The sequence below is a fragment of the Pristiophorus japonicus genome, chromosome 5 (genome assembly GCF_044704955.1).
Source record: "Pristiophorus japonicus isolate sPriJap1 chromosome 5, sPriJap1.hap1, whole genome shotgun sequence".
Lineage (NCBI taxonomy): Eukaryota > Metazoa > Chordata > Chondrichthyes > Pristiophoridae > Pristiophorus > Pristiophorus japonicus.
Genome location: NC_091981.1, coordinates 301,011,104 through 301,027,536, shown reverse-complemented (window position 1 = coordinate 301,027,536; position 16,433 = coordinate 301,011,104).

Genomic DNA, 16,433 nt, shown 5'->3' with positions numbered 1-16,433 from the left:
AGGGGTATGGAGAGAAAGCAGGAAAGTGGTAGAGGTGAATGATCAGCCATGATCTTATTGAATCGAGGTGCAGGCTCGAAGGGCCGAATGGCCTACACCTGCACCTATTTTTCTTTTGTTTCTCTGTTCCCAACCCCAGTGGTGGATTCCACTCAGACCCAGGGCACGATGTGATCAGACCCACTGAGCCAGATTGCTATTCTGCTGTAAACTAACTGGTGAACAGTTCAGAGGCGGCAGATTCACGACACTCCTCCTGTGCCCACTGTCGGGCCCTTGCTGAAGGACTGTGTCCAAATGACCCTCGCCCAGCACTCCCAATCAGGGTTCAGTTACCAGTCAGATCCCAGGTACTTACTGGGGCTGCAGGGAGCCGTGCAGTTCTCTCGGGTGGATGGGTAGCAAACCTCAGCACTGCAGTGGAAGTAAACCTGGAAAGAGACAGTGTGGTATGGTCAGTCCCACAGCTCCCAGTCAGGAGATTAATGCTTCTACCTTCAAAGGGTCAACAGGGGTCTCCTCACTGTTAGTGAGACCCCGGGAACAAGTTCAACCAAGTGACCGAGAGAGAGACACACACACGGAAGAAAACTCACCTCCCCGGTCAGAGCCCGGGCCGAAACTCGGTCCCAGAAAGCCAAAGTGCTGACTACAAACCGGTTATGGTGAGTTGGGAACCGCAAATGGGAAGCGCCGTCTACCGGGAGGAGGAGGGTTTTGTAATTGTCACCCACAAATGGGCACCTGGAACAGAGAAAGAGGGAGTTATATGGGGAGGGGGGCACCTGGGAGAGAGCAGGCTTACAGCGGTACATCAATCGATAGTCCCGAGATTAGACTAGATAAAGAAACTAAAGAACATTTAAACCAATTAACCCTGACTTCAGATTTGTAATATTGCCCCGTTCGATCCGACCCAGTCCATGTCGCCCCCTCCCCAATCCCCAGCCTGCCCCAAGCTCCCTCACTCACTGCCTTACCTGCTCACCAGGAGGTCCCATCGGAGCCCCGAATACGGCTCGGGGGTGGGGGTCGCCCAGCAGGCATTGAGCACCAGCACAAGGGACGGATCGTTCCGGTTCAGGACACGAACCTCCACAAACACGGGGTCCCGGAGCACACTCAGGATCGGGTAGTCACTGGCCACGTACCAGCTCCGGTAGCCACCATCTGAAAAGAGAAAGATGAAGGACGGGCACTATTTGGAGAGAGCCTGAAGTTGGACACTAGCCATCAGCAGCACTCCCTACCTCTCGCTATTCTCAGCTCCAGAACCAGGATCCCGGCCTCAGTGGCAGGCAGTGGCGGAGAAAGGGTGTAAACTCGGGGCTTCACCTGCAGTTCCGACTCCTGGCTTCCCTTGTAACTGCACTGGACATGGAGCCTGCAAGAGAACGGACACGGCTGGAGAATTCAGCTCCTCACCTTCTCTCCCCGCTCAATGTGCTCCCATTCTCACCTGAAGGTGCTGTCCCGGGTCACCGATCCCAAAGCTCCATCCAAGATCTCAAACTGACCCAACACATCCGTTTCATAGACGGCGTTCACCCCGTCCAGCTACAAGAGACAGAAGACCATCAGTACAGAGGGCCAGTAGCAGGCCATTCAGCCCCTTGACAGTGTTCCACCTCTGTTAGATCATGGCTGACTAACTATCCAATTACCTTGGTTCTGTAGCCCTTAATACCCAAGCAAATCTCAAATCACAGTTCGGAAATTTAAAGCAGCTAGCCTCAGCGATTTCGGAGCGGAGTTCCAGATTCCCACCAAGCTTGTGACGTGCTTCCTGACCGGCCGAGCTCTTTTTATTGTTCTGCCCCCTGGATCAGGACTCCACCAGAGAGAAACTTTCCTCATCCTAACCCATCAATGCAACTACATCAGGGTAGCCTTGAGGAAAGTTCATAGAATGCATAAGGGACAGGTTCCTTGAGCAGTATGTAATGGAACCAACCACGATGCAGGCTATCTTAGATCTGGTCCTTTTGTAATTAGACAGAATTAACGAATTCTCCTAGTAAAGGATCTCCTTGAAATGAGTGATCATAGCATGATCTGAATTTGTAATTCAGATGGAGGGAGAGAAAGTTGGATCTGTATCCAGCATACCAAGCTTAAATAAAAAGGAGACTATGAAGGTACAAGGGCAGAGTTGGCTAAAGTGTACTGGGAAAATAGATTAATATGTGTCAGATGGTTGATGAACAGTGGCATACATTTAAGCAGATTTCTTAACAGAATATATTCCAGAGAGACAGAAAGTTATGAGAAAAGATAGCCATCCATGGCTAACTAAAGTATGGTATTCAATTAAAAAAGGTACACAGTGGGCAAAACTAGTGGGTGGACAGAAGACTGGGAAGCTTTTAAAAAGCCATCAAAACACAACAAAGAGAAAGGGAAAATAGACTATGAAAGTTAACTAGCATGAAATATACAAAGAGAGCAAGAGTTTCTTCAGGTATATAAAAAAAGGAAAAGGGTGGCTAAAGTAAATGTTGGTCCCTTAGAGGAAGAGACCGGGGAATTAATGGGGATGGGGGAACATGGAGATGGCAGAAACTGAATATTCTGTATCAGTCTTTACAGTCGAGGACACTAAAAATATCCCAAGAGTGAATAGTCAAGGCACGATGTGGTAGAGGGTGGGGAAACAGATCATAAAAGGTGGTACTCTGATAAATAATGGGACTAAAGGCAGATAAATCACCTGAACCTGACGGCTTGCATCATACCATCTTGAGAATTAGTGGCTGAGATAGTGAATGCATGGTTTGTAATTGACCAAAATTCCCTGGATTCTGGGGCAGTCCCAGTTGTTTGCAAAGCTGCAAGTGTAACGCTGTTATTTAAAAGACAGACAAAAAGTAGGAAAATATAGACCAGTTATCCCAACATGTGATCGGGATCCAACATTTACCCCATTATTAAAGCAGCAGGACATTGGGAAAAAAATAATTCTGCCAGGCAGAGTCAGCATGGATTTATGCAGGGACAGTCATGCTTTACAAATTTGCTAGAATTCTTTGAGGATGTAACGAACAGGGTGGATAAAGGGGAGCCAGTGGATGTGGTGTATTTGGACTTGCAGAAGGTATTTAACAAGGTGCCACATAAATAGTTAGTGAACAAGATAAAAGTTCACAGGGTTGGCAATACCATATTAGCATGGATAGAGGATTGGCAAACAAACAGAAGACAGAGTCGGGATAAATGGATCATCAAGTTGGCAATCAGTAACTAGTGAGGTGCCACAGGAATCAGTGCCGGGACCCCAACTATTTACAATGTATATTAACTTGGAAGGGATCAAATGTAACAGCCAAGTTTGCTGACGATACAAAGATGGCAGGAACACATGTACAGGACAAAAATCTGCAAAAAGAAATACAGGCTTAGAGAGTGGGCAAACATTTGGCAGATGGAGTATAATGTTGGAAAGTGTGAGGTCATGCACTTGATCAGAAACAAATCCAATATCAAGTTATTTAAAATGAAAAATTGCAAAGTGTTGCAGTACAGCAGGACCTGGGGGTACTGGTGTATGAAACAGGATAGTATGCAGGTGCAGCAAATGATCAGGAAGGTCAATGGAATCTTGGCCTTTATTGCAAAGGGAATAGAGTATAAAAGCATGGAATTCTTTCTAGTTATACAGGGTATTGGTGAGGTCACACCTGGAATACTGCATACAGTTTTGTTTTTCCATATTCAGAAAAGGACATGCTTTGGAGGCATTTCAGAGAAGGTTCACTCGGTTGATTTCAGAGTTGAGGGAGTTGAATTATGACAGGTTGAGTAGGTTGTACCTCTATTCATGAGAATGCAGATGAATGAGAGGTGATCTTGTCAAACCGTGTAAGATTATGAGGGAAGCTTAAAAAATGTGGCTGCTTCCACTGAGGGGACATGAGAACCTGGGGCATACTCTTAGAAGTCACCAATTTAAAACTGAGATAAGGGAATTTCTTCTGAGGGTTGTGAATCTATGGAATTCGCTGCCTCAGTTCTGTGGAAGCTGGAACATTGAATACATTCACAGGCAGAAGTACAGTTTCTTAACCAATAAGGCAAGAAGGGGTTTATGGGGAGCGGGCAGGGAAGTGCACCAGAGACCACTATCGGATTAGCCACGACCACATTAAATGACAGAGCAGGCTCGAGGGGCGGTACGGCCTACTCCTGTTCCTTAAGTTATAGAACTTTAGTTCCCCTTTGTTCCATTTTCAGATTGTAAAGATATTGAGCAAGTCTGCCATTCCCTTATTGTCTATCACATGTATTGCCTTTAAGGCCCACATTACCCTTTAGATACCCTCACCCGACTGACAGCCATTGGTGGGGCTCCCAGCCCACAATACCTACCCGCTGAGTAGTTCCACACTCAGTGACTGCGAACTGAAAGAGCACAGTGTCTGCAGAGGCCACGGTCGGACTGCACTCAGCTCCGTGTCCATCCTTCAGATGGATGGTGGTCAGGTTTACAGGAGGCAGCGTCAAATCCTTGGAGATGGCGATCAGGACCCGCCCATCCTTGGTGCACACTGCAAGATGATCAACGACAGGCGGTTAGTTGCTGAAAAGGGAACCGTTACCAGGTGGGCTAGAAATTCCACCCAATCAGGACCACCGTCTTGTTTCCATCCCCTCCCATTCTCCGTCTAATGGAAACCCGTTGACCAGCTCCAGCTCATCACTGGTCTGGTTGTGTTTAAGGGCCCGGATCTCATCGATAGAAATCAACGAAAATGGTTAGAAGCAGCAGGAAGCTGGGCTCCTCCACACTGCCCTCCTATCGTGGATAACTACATCGGGTAGGATTCAACCATCGACTTCCAAGTCACACCCGGCAACAGAGTGGTTAGAAGTTTAGATACTGGGTCAAATTCAAACTGCTGCCCTCAGTATCTGACGTACCAGCTCCCAAACACACCATCCCCGGAGGAGACGGTCCCAGACCCATCCTCAGTTCTACTCGCAGAGTGGAGAGGTTTGAAACGCTACGTGATATTTCAGGACAGGGAGAGGATACTGTCCAGGGAAATCCCCGAGTGCAGCTGGATTGCTGGGTGGCCCTGGAAAGCGCTGTCCCACAATACAGACGGCCCGAGAATACACCCACCTGGCAGATTGTCCAGTGAATAGAAACACGGCGGCACATCCCGGCTCCCGGCATCAAAGCAGCAGCCTCTCCCCACACACTCACTGCCTTCAATTCCCGGAAAGCCGCAGTCTTGGCGGAATTTGGGAGACAACCAACATCTGTCGGATGGTGGAAGGAGAGAGGGCGGTTGAGATGAACAGATTGCAACAAATAACAAACCCAGAACCCACAGCCCCTCCATTATAACAAGAAAACCCTCCCAGGTAAGTAAGGCTGTAAAGCAGACTCCCCCTTTTTATCCCAGCGCTGTTTAACCCGCAGTAAATCGTTGATCCAATCAGCCCAAGGCTCAGTCCGCGGCCCACGGGCTCCCGAAGATCAACTCGCATTCCCACGGCTCACATGGAGATGGGGCCTGTTTCTAATAAACCAATCAAGGTGACCCTGGGTCAATAGACAGTTCCCCCAGCGCCCAATGGAGGGCTCTCTATGCGAGACCTTCCATGATTTTAGAATTTTAATTTAATTTGTTCAGTTTCCTTTTAATTTGTGTTTGTTAATTTACGGTGTTTATTGGTTGTGCCCCTTTAAAAACAGTGCAGATGTTTGAATTTAAATCGGCAATTATCGACATTTAACGGCACAGCTCCTCAAGAACCCCTCTTATGGAGGTAGCATTAATATAATTCAGACATCATGTCTCATTAACTAAATAAACCTATAACTGTAAATGATAATAGTGTTGTTTGTGTTAATGAGACACTCGGTAACTTGCGATGCAGAGAGAGGCTGCTTCCATCCCATGCACATTGGGGAACATTGATTCAGCACCACTCCTAACCCCTCTCAGTGATCCCATCTCCTGGGATCATCGAATGATACAGCACAGAAGGCCATTCGGACCATTGTGTCTGTGCCCTCTCTCTGAAAGAGATCAAATTAATCCCAATCCCGTGATATTTCTCCATAGCACTGCAAGTTACTCCTTTTCAAGTACATATGCAACTGTGATTTATAAATGTTTACCATAACTGCCTTGATTTTGTTCTCTATTCCATTAGTTATAAAGTGAAGGATGCAGTTTGAATGTTTAACGGCCGGATTAACATCAAAGGTTTTGGTCCGTAAACCCACAGCTCTCTCTCTTTCTGCAGTCCCTTTAAATTTGTCCCATTCCCTCAGTGTTGCTCATTTTCCTTCTACAATGCAGCACTTCAAACCATTCTGCATTAAATTTGATCTGTCATGTGTCTGTCCATTTCAACAGTCTGCTTATGTACTGCTGAATTCTATTACTATCCTCCTCATTGTTTACTACATTTCTGAGTTTGCTGCCATCTGCATACTTTGAAATGATGCCCTGTCTGCCCAAGGCCAGATCATTGATATATATCAAAAGAGCAGTGGTTCCAATAGCGATCCCTGAGGGGCAACACTCTATACCTCCCTCCAGTCTGATAAATAACCGTTCACCATTACTCTCTGCTGTTTGTCTGAGAGACAATTTTTGAAAATGTAACGAGTAGATTGGACAAGGGAGAACCAGTGGATGTGATGTATTTGGACTTTCAAAAGGCTTTTGATAAGGTCACAAACAAGAGGTTAATGTGCAAAATTAAAGCACATGGTATTGGGCGTAATGTATTGACGTGGATGGAGAACTGGTTGGCAGACAGGAAGCAAAGAGGTGGAATAACCTGATCGTTTTCAGAATGGCAGGCAGTGACCAGTGGGGTACGGCAGGGCCCAGTGCTGGGACCCCAGCTATTTACAATATGCATTAATCGTTTAGACAAAGGAATGGAATGGAATGTCTCCAAGTTTGCAAATGACACTAAGGTGGGTGGCAGTGTGAGCTATGAGGAGGATGCTAAGAGGCTGCAGGATGACTTGGACAGGTTAAGTGATTGAGCAAATGCATGGCAGATGCAGTATAATGTAGATACATGTGAGGTTATCCACTTCGGTGGCAAAAACAGGAAGGCAGAATATTATCTGTATGGTCACAGATTAGGAAAAGAGGGGGTACAACGAGACCTTGGTGTCATGGTACATCAGTCATTGAAAGTTGGCATGCAGGTACAGCAGGCGGTGAAGAAGGCAAATGGTATGTTGTCCTTCATAGCGAGAGGATTTGAGAATAGGAACAGGGAGGTCTTACTGCAGTTGTACAAGGCCTTGGTGCGGTCACACCTTGAATATTGTGTATAGTTTTGATCTCCTAATCTGAGGAAGGACATTCTTTCTATTGAGGGTGTGCAGCGGAGGTTCACAAGACTGATTCCCGAGATGGCAGGACTGACATATGAAGAACCACTCGATCGACTGGGCTTATATTCACTGGAATTTAGAAGAATGAGAGGGGATCTCATAGAAACATATAACATTCTGATGGGATTGGACAGGTTAGATGCAGGAAGAATATTTCTGTTGTTGGGAAATTCGAGAACCAGAGGTCACAGTCTAAGGATAAGGGGTAAGCCATTGAGGACCAAGATGAGGAGACACTTCTTCACTCAGGGAATTGTGAACCTATGGAATTTTCGACCACAGAAAGTTGTTGAGGCCAGTTCATTAGATATATTCAAAACTGAGTTAGATATGGCGCTTACGGCTAAAGGGATCAAGGGGTATGGAGAGAAAGCAGGAATGTGGTCCTGAAGTTGCGCGATCAGCCATGATCATATTGAATGGTGGTGCAGGCTCGAAGGGCCGAATAACCCACTCCTGCACCTATTTTCTATGTTTCTATGTTTCTATGTCTCCACACTGTCCCTTTAATCCCGCGGTCGCGTTTTAACCTGTATGTGGTGAATAATTATATTATCTAATTCCCCCCACCCCAAGAGACCTCATCTCCTGGAATGGTCTCCATGTGATCCCTATGGTGGACAGATCCCTGTTCAAACTCCTCCTGTTAAAGGCTCTGAGAATCAGAGGGGTTCATCCTTAGTCCAACAGTAAATGAGAATGTCTTTAATACGAGCCAGGTAATAAACCTTGGCCCCTGTAATTCCAGCAGTGGCCAGAATGTGTTTGGTGCTCTGTCCGTTCTGAAATGTAAGACTGTAAACCTGTCCAGCGCCGTCTCGATAACACACAGAGCACGGCTGGGCCCCTGGACCTAGTGCCAATAACATTTTATATGGTTTACAGTCATTTGGTGCCCCAGAGATACTCAATGATTTCCCCTGAGCAGCAAGACAGGGTCCGGAGAAATGTGTAAACACAACATCCACTTTACAACATCAACTTGCACTTATATAGCGCCTTATGTTCCAAAATGTCGCAAGGTGCTTCACAAAGGTATCAAACAGCTGACCTTTAACAGTATCGGACGAGAAGGGATATGGAATATCTTGACAATGTTCGGTATTCCTGGGAAACTTGTCAGACTGATGGAAAGCATCTAGCAGAAGTCCCTGTGCGTGCTGGAGTGGAAGGAAACTAAGGGAATGGTTCAGACCAACAGTTGGGGTGAGATAAGGATGCACATTGACACCTGATATATGTAATACAGTACTGGAAACTGCAATGATCCTTGCACTGAAAGGTGATATTGGAGGATCTCCTCAGGTGACCAGGTTTGAAACAATCTCAGATTTGTTGACCATTGACTGGCTCACAAGATGTGCTTGGACAGCAGAAAACTTCGATAAACTATTAACATAATAAAGATGAACTTCATTCGATTGGGTATGTTCAGGAAAATGTTGGGATTACAGGTATAGGGAATGCAGTTGAACAGGTGGAACAGTTTGTAAACCTCGGTGGGTTAGTGTCAGTGGCTGGGAGTTGTGAAGATGACAACAAAGAAGGATTGGACTTGGTTCAACGCCTGTTGGAATGTTTAAAGGGATATGGAAGGCTAACTATATTTAAGAAGGCGAGAGCTTATCCGCACATTATTATCGGGAGCAGAGTGCTGGGTCATGAGAAGTATCCTGGATATAAAAAATGAAGATTGCCACACAGAGCGACATGGAACAAGAAGCCGAGGAAGATCAAGGAAGGGCTGGATAGACAACGTCAGGAGTGACGTGTCACAGAAAGGGACACAGATGACTGAAGCGGCCAGGCACGTTCAGAACAAATAACAGTGAATTCACTTGGCCTCGTCCTCACTGTTGAGCTGGTGTACGGGGATTTATTAATTATCGTAAACTTGTAGAGTCAGGGCAATGATAAACACAAAAAGGGTGAGCTTCTGTGCTTTAGTGGCATCTCCCAGTGAACTCTCATCAGCCTTAGAGCCATTTAATGGCCCCTAGTTTCTCAATGATGGCCGCTGTGTGAGGAATGGGATAGATGTCAGCTTCTGTTACAGAACCTGAGATCTTGAAAGTTGATTTAGAGCAATATGTTTTTCTTGGCAATCGGTATCTGTGGAGAGAGTGAGTGTGGGAAGTCCCAGCTAGATCCTGTTCCAGAATACTTCACGTTTCTCTTTTGATTGTTGTGGTGTCAGCATTGAGTGATAATACAGTTGTATTTATTGTCCATCCCTAGTTGCCCTGAGACGGTGGGGGTGATGGGCCTTCTCCTTGAACCACTGCCGTCCTTGTGGTGATGGTGTTGCCGTATTGTAGGTCAGCAGGAAATTCCAAGACATTGATCCAGGGACAATGAGGGAACAGCTATATGTGTTTTATTCAGGGCTGTGTGTGACATGGAGGGAATGGTGTCCCAGGAACATTGCTGCACTTGTCCTTTCACTGATGGAGGTAGCAGAGGAGGGAGGTGCTAATGAAGTTACGTTGGGGAGTTGCTGCAGTCCCTTGTATAGACCATGGATGCTGCAGCCACGGTGTTTCTGTAACGGAGAGGTGAATAGGTAACCCAGGGGGTGTCAAGCAAACCCACCTGTGCTGGACAGTATTGAACAATTGTTTTTGAAGCCGCAGCTTTATCAATCCAGGCGGGTGTTCCATCACACTCCTGGTGTGAACGTTGTTCCTGGAGAGACTTTGATCGGTCAGTGGGTGAAAGACTCGTCAGAGTACCCAGCGTCGGCCCTGCCAGCCAGAGTTAGTGTGGCTGGTCCAGTAACAATACTGGTCAATTACTGAGGGTGGGGGTCTCACTTTTAGTGGTACATATTGAAGGGCAGAGATAGTTCGCTGTGCTTTCTCAGTCAAGGCGACCATCAGTTGCATTGAAGGGGGCAAACATATTACAGCATAGCACCTCTGCAATATGTTCAGGCACCTGCAATGGAAATATGTAGGGGGCAGCAGACCCAATGGACAACAGTGGGATTGGTAATTTGACCTGAATATTGATCAAGAACAGACAGTTCCTTAACCTCATCAACTTTCTGCCCCGCTTCTCCGTACAAGCGGTGCCTGGGAGATATCCATTCTTATTTGGTTTTGCAAAGTGTCCGACATGAACAAGGTCTGATTAGTCAAGTATTTCCACTACCAGGGAACCCTGAGGTTAGCCACGCTTTCCAATTACAGCACCGTAATTTATCATAATCCAGGTTGTTTCTAAATTTACGGTTGAGGTTATTAATTTTATCTTAATATACTGGGAAATTAGTTTACTATCGGGCTCCTCAGGTAGCTGACAAGCTAACATCCTTTAATATTGGAGAGCTGGATGGAAGCTAGACTATAAGCTCGCATTTGGGCTCTCCCAGTTAGACTGAAGAAGGTGCGCCCTCGACAGGTCAGTGATAGGCATTCAAATGAAGACTCTGGTTATTATGGGATGCTCTGCTTCTGGGAAACCTCACTATTTCTCCAGCAAGGACGTTCTTTTACAGAGGAAACTCTTCAACCTTACGTCGCTCTCTCTTTAGGAAATTCACTGACTCCAACTGATGTCACTATAAACATTTAGTGAATGGAAGCTCTCACAGCACAATGGGCGAATTGTCTGGAAATGCCCAGCCCACTCCACATACTTGAAGGACGTCTAATAAGTTTCAGTACAAACCCCCCGAGCTCCTGCTGTACAATTACTGGAGAGCCGAAACAGCAGCATACATAAGAATTAGGAACAGGAGTAGGCCATCTAGCCCGCTCCACCACTCAATAAGATCATGGCTGATCTGGCTGTGGACTCAGCTCCACTTACCCACCCGCTCCCCATGACCCTTAATGGTTAAAAATCTATCCGTGATTTGAATACAGTCAATGAGCTAACCTCAACTGCTCCCCTGGGCAGAGAATGGCACAGATTCACAACGCTATGGGAGAAGAAATTCCATCTCAACTAGGTTTTAAATTGACTGCCCCGTATTTTGAGGCTGTGCCCCCCTAGTTTTAGTCTCCCCGACAAGTGGAAACAACCTCTCCCCCTCTTTCATTATTTTAAATGTTTCTATAAGATCACCTCTCATGCTGCTGAACTCCAACGAGTAAAGTGTTTGTTGTGAAATGATTATCCTCCTCCATTCCATCAACAAACAGAATGATCTGCAGAAGATCAGCCTTCAGGTGTCCATCATTGAAACAGCCCGGGGAGTACTGCAGATGACCTCAAGCGAATGAAGCCTGTAAATCCCGATTGATCAGCTTCTAGCTCTGGCCTTGGTGTCTTGTACCTTCCACAGTGGCAAGGAATCCTTCATTTACACAGGCTCTCTGTTTAATTAGCCTTTACGCTGGTTTTCCATTGGGAGGGCATGTCAGGACATTCTCGGGGCATTGTATTTACAGAAACCACGAAGGGAAATTGAGAGTTACAGTTTGTCAATAATAGGGCGAGTTTGAACTACGGAGATACCAGGAGAGGGGGGTGGGGGGGGGATGGGGAGGGGTTAGTGTTTTAGGGTCAAATTGCGACTGAGGAGGTCCAAGCAGCTGATGTATAAATAAAAAGATTGTACTTGTCCTGCCACATTCAGTGACCCATAGAGCTGCTCGCCACTCCTTTAAGATGTAATACATAATTTCCCACACTACACCACCTGGGCACCTAACCCATCAGCCGGGACACTCCGTGGTCCGGAGCAGTTTGCCAAATACACAGCTTCAGCAGCTTGAATTGAAATTCTCAATCCACATCATTCCTGTGGGTCCCAGTCACATTTACCGAGACAGGTGAGACACTGGGACCCTGGAGACCTGCAGCTCTGCCCGGCTCCCGTCAAAGGGCTACTGCATCGGGGCTTTAACACACCAGAGGCGAGAGCACACACCTCGTCTCCAGGGTCTCATGGTAGCAGCAATGGCAGAGACAGACCCGGGACCCACCCAAGGAACAGAGTTCAATGCAAGCGCACCGGTCCCTCCCGCCTGACACTATTTATTACAAACCCACACGAGCCTTGCCCTGAAATTGGCTGGTGAGGACCAACAGAAACGGCACAACCGATTGCCAAACCGGATAACAAATTAACTCACCGACGAGGACAGTAAAAGCCAGCCAGTATTTGAAAGGTAACACGCCACCAGTGCTCATCTATAACAGGAGTTTATTATCCAACAGACACATCTACAGTTCCATAGAGCTGCACTCGGAGCTCACCCTGCGGCGATGGTCCATTGTCCACATGGCGACAGTCCCGACCAACAGGATCATGGAGAGCAGCGCTACCCCAACCGCTACTCCAGGAAGGACACGGGAGGGGCTATCAGCAGCAGTATCTGTGGGGAGAAGCCAGGGTTAGATGGGCACCAGTTACTGCATCACTGCACATAGTTAGAGGGTCCTCCTTTACCTTTCTCTTCCTGGGGGATCCCTGCAGACAATCTCTGCTGATCTTCCAGGAAAATAATGGGTCCTTCAGCAGTCACCAAGGCCCCAGGCCTGGAATCGGAGCTTCTTCGCCTCCCTGGGGGTTGGGCGGAAAGGGAAAGACACAGTTCAAGGTGGATCATTCAATGTTCAGTTGCCCGAAGTCCCCAATCAGATGTTCAATGCGATGGACCAATGAATAAAACCTCAGGCACCAGAGATTAGCTTGTAGTTAAATACAGTTCCCTACTCGTCAGAGCAAGATACCCGCCCCAATCCCAGGAGGAACCTTTTTAAACCGAGCAAAATTTGCAGTTGTTGTCGTCGATACAATGGCCAGACTGGTCTCCTGGTGAAGGAGACTAGATTTAAGCACCAGTTTGATCAGCGGTTTCACTGGACATCCACACATTGCCCAGGTCCCCCCCCGCCCCCAGATATCGGGTCTGTCACACTCTGGAACTCCCGGTTAAAGCAGGATGCTGGATAAATGTTCCTGAACCCCAGGGGTGGATTCCATTCAGACCCAGGACATGATGTGATCAGACCGGCTGAGCCAGATTGCTATTCTGCTGCAAACTAACTGGCGAACAGTTCAGAGCCGCCAGATTGGCGACACACCTCCTGTGCCTAGTGTTGGGACCTTGCTGAATGACAGTGTCCAAATGTCCCTCACCCACCCTTCCCCATCAGGGTTCAGTTTCCAGTCAGATCCCATGTACTTACTGGGGCTGCAGGGAGCCGTGCAGTTCTCTCGGGTGGATGGGTAACAAACCTCAGCACTGCAGTGGAAGTAAACCTGGAAAGAAAGTGCGGTATGGTCAGTGCCACAGCTCCCACTCAGGAGATTAATGCTTCTACATTCAAAGGATCAACAGGGGTTGCCTCACTGTTAGTGAGACCCCGGGAACAAGTTCAATCAAGTGACCGAGAGAAACACTGAAGGAAACTCACCTCCCCGGTCAGAGCCCGGCCCGAAACTCGGTCCCAGAAAGCGAAAGTGCTGACTACAAACCGATTATGGTGAGTTGGGAACCGCAAATGGGAAGCGGCGTCTACCGGGAGGAGCAGGGTTTTGTAATTGTCGCCCACAAATGGGCACCTGGAACAGAGAAAGAGGGGGTTATATGGGGAGCGGGAACCTGGAATAGAACGACAAGGTTATAGCGCTACATCAAACCAAACTCCTGAGATTCGACTAGATAAAGAAACTGGAGTACATCCCAAAGAACATTTAAACCAATTAATCATTACCTCAGATTTGTAATATTGCCCCGTTCGATCCTACCCAGTCCATGTCGCCCCCTCCCCAATCCCCAGCCTGCCCCCAGCTCCCTCCCTCACTCACTTACCTGCCCACCAGGAGGTCCCATCGGAGCCCCGAATACGGCTCGGGGGTGGGGGTCGCCCAGCAGGCATTGAGCACCAGCACAAGGGACGGATCGTTCCGGTTCAGGACACGAACCTCCACAAACACGGGGTCCCGGAGCACACTCAGGATCGGGTAGTCACTGGCCACGTACCAGCTCCGGTAGCCACCATCTGAAAAGAGAAAGATGAAGGACCGGCACTATTTGCAGAGAGCCTGAAGTTGGACACTAGCTATCAGCAGCACTCCCTACCTCTCGCTATTCTCAGCTCCAGAACCAGGATCCCGGCCTCAGTGGCAGGCAGTGGTGGAGAAAGGGTGTAAACTCGGGGCTTCACTTGCAGATCCGACTCCTGGCTTCCCTTGTAACTGCACTGGACATGGAGCCTGCAAGAGAACGGACACGGCTGGAGAATTCAGCTCCTCACCTTCTCTCCCTGCTCAATGTGCTCCCATTCTCACCTGAAGGGGCTGTCCCGGGTCACCGATCCCAAAGCTCCATCCAAGATCTCAAACTGACCCAACACATCCGTTTCATACACGGCGTTCACCCCGTCCAGCTACAAGAGACAGAAGACCATCAGTACAGAGGGACAGGAGTAGGCCATGCAGTCCGTCCAGAATGTTCCGCCTTCCAATTAGACCATGGCTGACTAACTCCATCCTATTGCCTTGGTTCTGTTAGCTTTAATACCCTTCCCAAAGAAGGAAATCTCAGTTCGGAAATTGAATGGCCCTAGCCTCAGCTATTTGAGACAGTTCCAGATTCCCACCAAGCTTGTGACGTGCGTCCTGACATCACCGACCGGCCGTGCTCTATTTATTGATATGCCCCTTGTATTGGCCTGTGCACTGGAGATAAACTTTTCCAGGCCTACACGATCAAAGCACCTAGATCACCCCTTAATCTTCTATCCTGGAGAGAACACAAGCCGAGTCTATGGAACTTGTCCTCAATTTAACCCTTTTAGCTCCGCGATCATTCTGGTCAATCTGCACTGCATCGCCTCCAAGGCCAATATCTCCTTCGAGGTGTGCTGCCCCGAACTGATGCAGTCTAACTAGAACTTTATAGCTCCCATTATCCAACCACTTTGTATTCCATACCCGGAGATACTGTGAACATTCCATTAGTCTATTCAATCATGGTTTGCAGCTGCCCAGCGGCTTGTAGTGATTGCTATCCCAAATCCCCACACAATTCCAAGCTGACCATTATAAATTACTGATCGATCATTAGCCCCAAAAATGGATGACCTCACTGCCCCACATTGTTTAAATCTCTTCCAGAGGGGAGATCACTTACTTAACCTATGGCCATCCCTCTGCAACCTCAGCCCCCCCATCTACACAACTCACTGCCACCTCACTTAGTGCTGACAGCAAACATGGATTATACAGCCCACTATTCTTTTATCCAAGTCAGTGATAGTGTAAAGCAGAGTCCTACCTCCTAGTATAGATCCCAAGGGAAAACCACGAGTCATATCTTAACACTTGAAGTACATCTCCAATATCATTTGTGATGTTTACCCGCTATCCAATTCCATAACCTCGTCAATAACCTCGTCAATAAGTTGCCTTCAAGGCACTTGGTCAATTCTCTGGAACCTCAAACAACTTCTGCAGATACATAGATTCATAAACACGCCCGTATCAGCCAGTGACGTCCTGAAACCAATGCAAGTCGGAGCGATAGATGTGATTGGCCTTTCAGTGACCGATCCAGAAACCATCAGTTCATATCCACCCAGATGCTCAGTCACTGCCCCGATATATTCCAGCAACTTCCCCACGACAGGCATTAGACCACGGATTTTGGTTTCCAGATTCCACTTTCCCCAACCTGAAGTTTATATTTTCAATGTGCTATTCCAAGGAGACAATTGCAAAATTAAGAGTTTTGCAAGTTCATAACTAAACTTCCAGCAATATCGTCACCTACATCTTTTAATACCAAGGGATGGAGACCATGTCCCGGAGACCTACATTTGTTCCGTCTCAGTATTCGACTGGTATTAAATCCAGCAAGCTCCTCATTGATTTATTATTTCTAGTATCTCTGGTACTGTATCCTCTTCCTCTACTGTGAAGACCGATTGCAAAGACATTGAGCAAGTCTGCCATTTCCTTATTATCTATCACATGTATTGCCTTTAAGGCCCACATTACCCTTTAGACACCGTCTCACCCGACTGACAGGCATTGGTGGGGCTCCCAGCCCACAATACCTACCCGCTGAGTAGTTCCACACTCAGTGACTGCGAACTG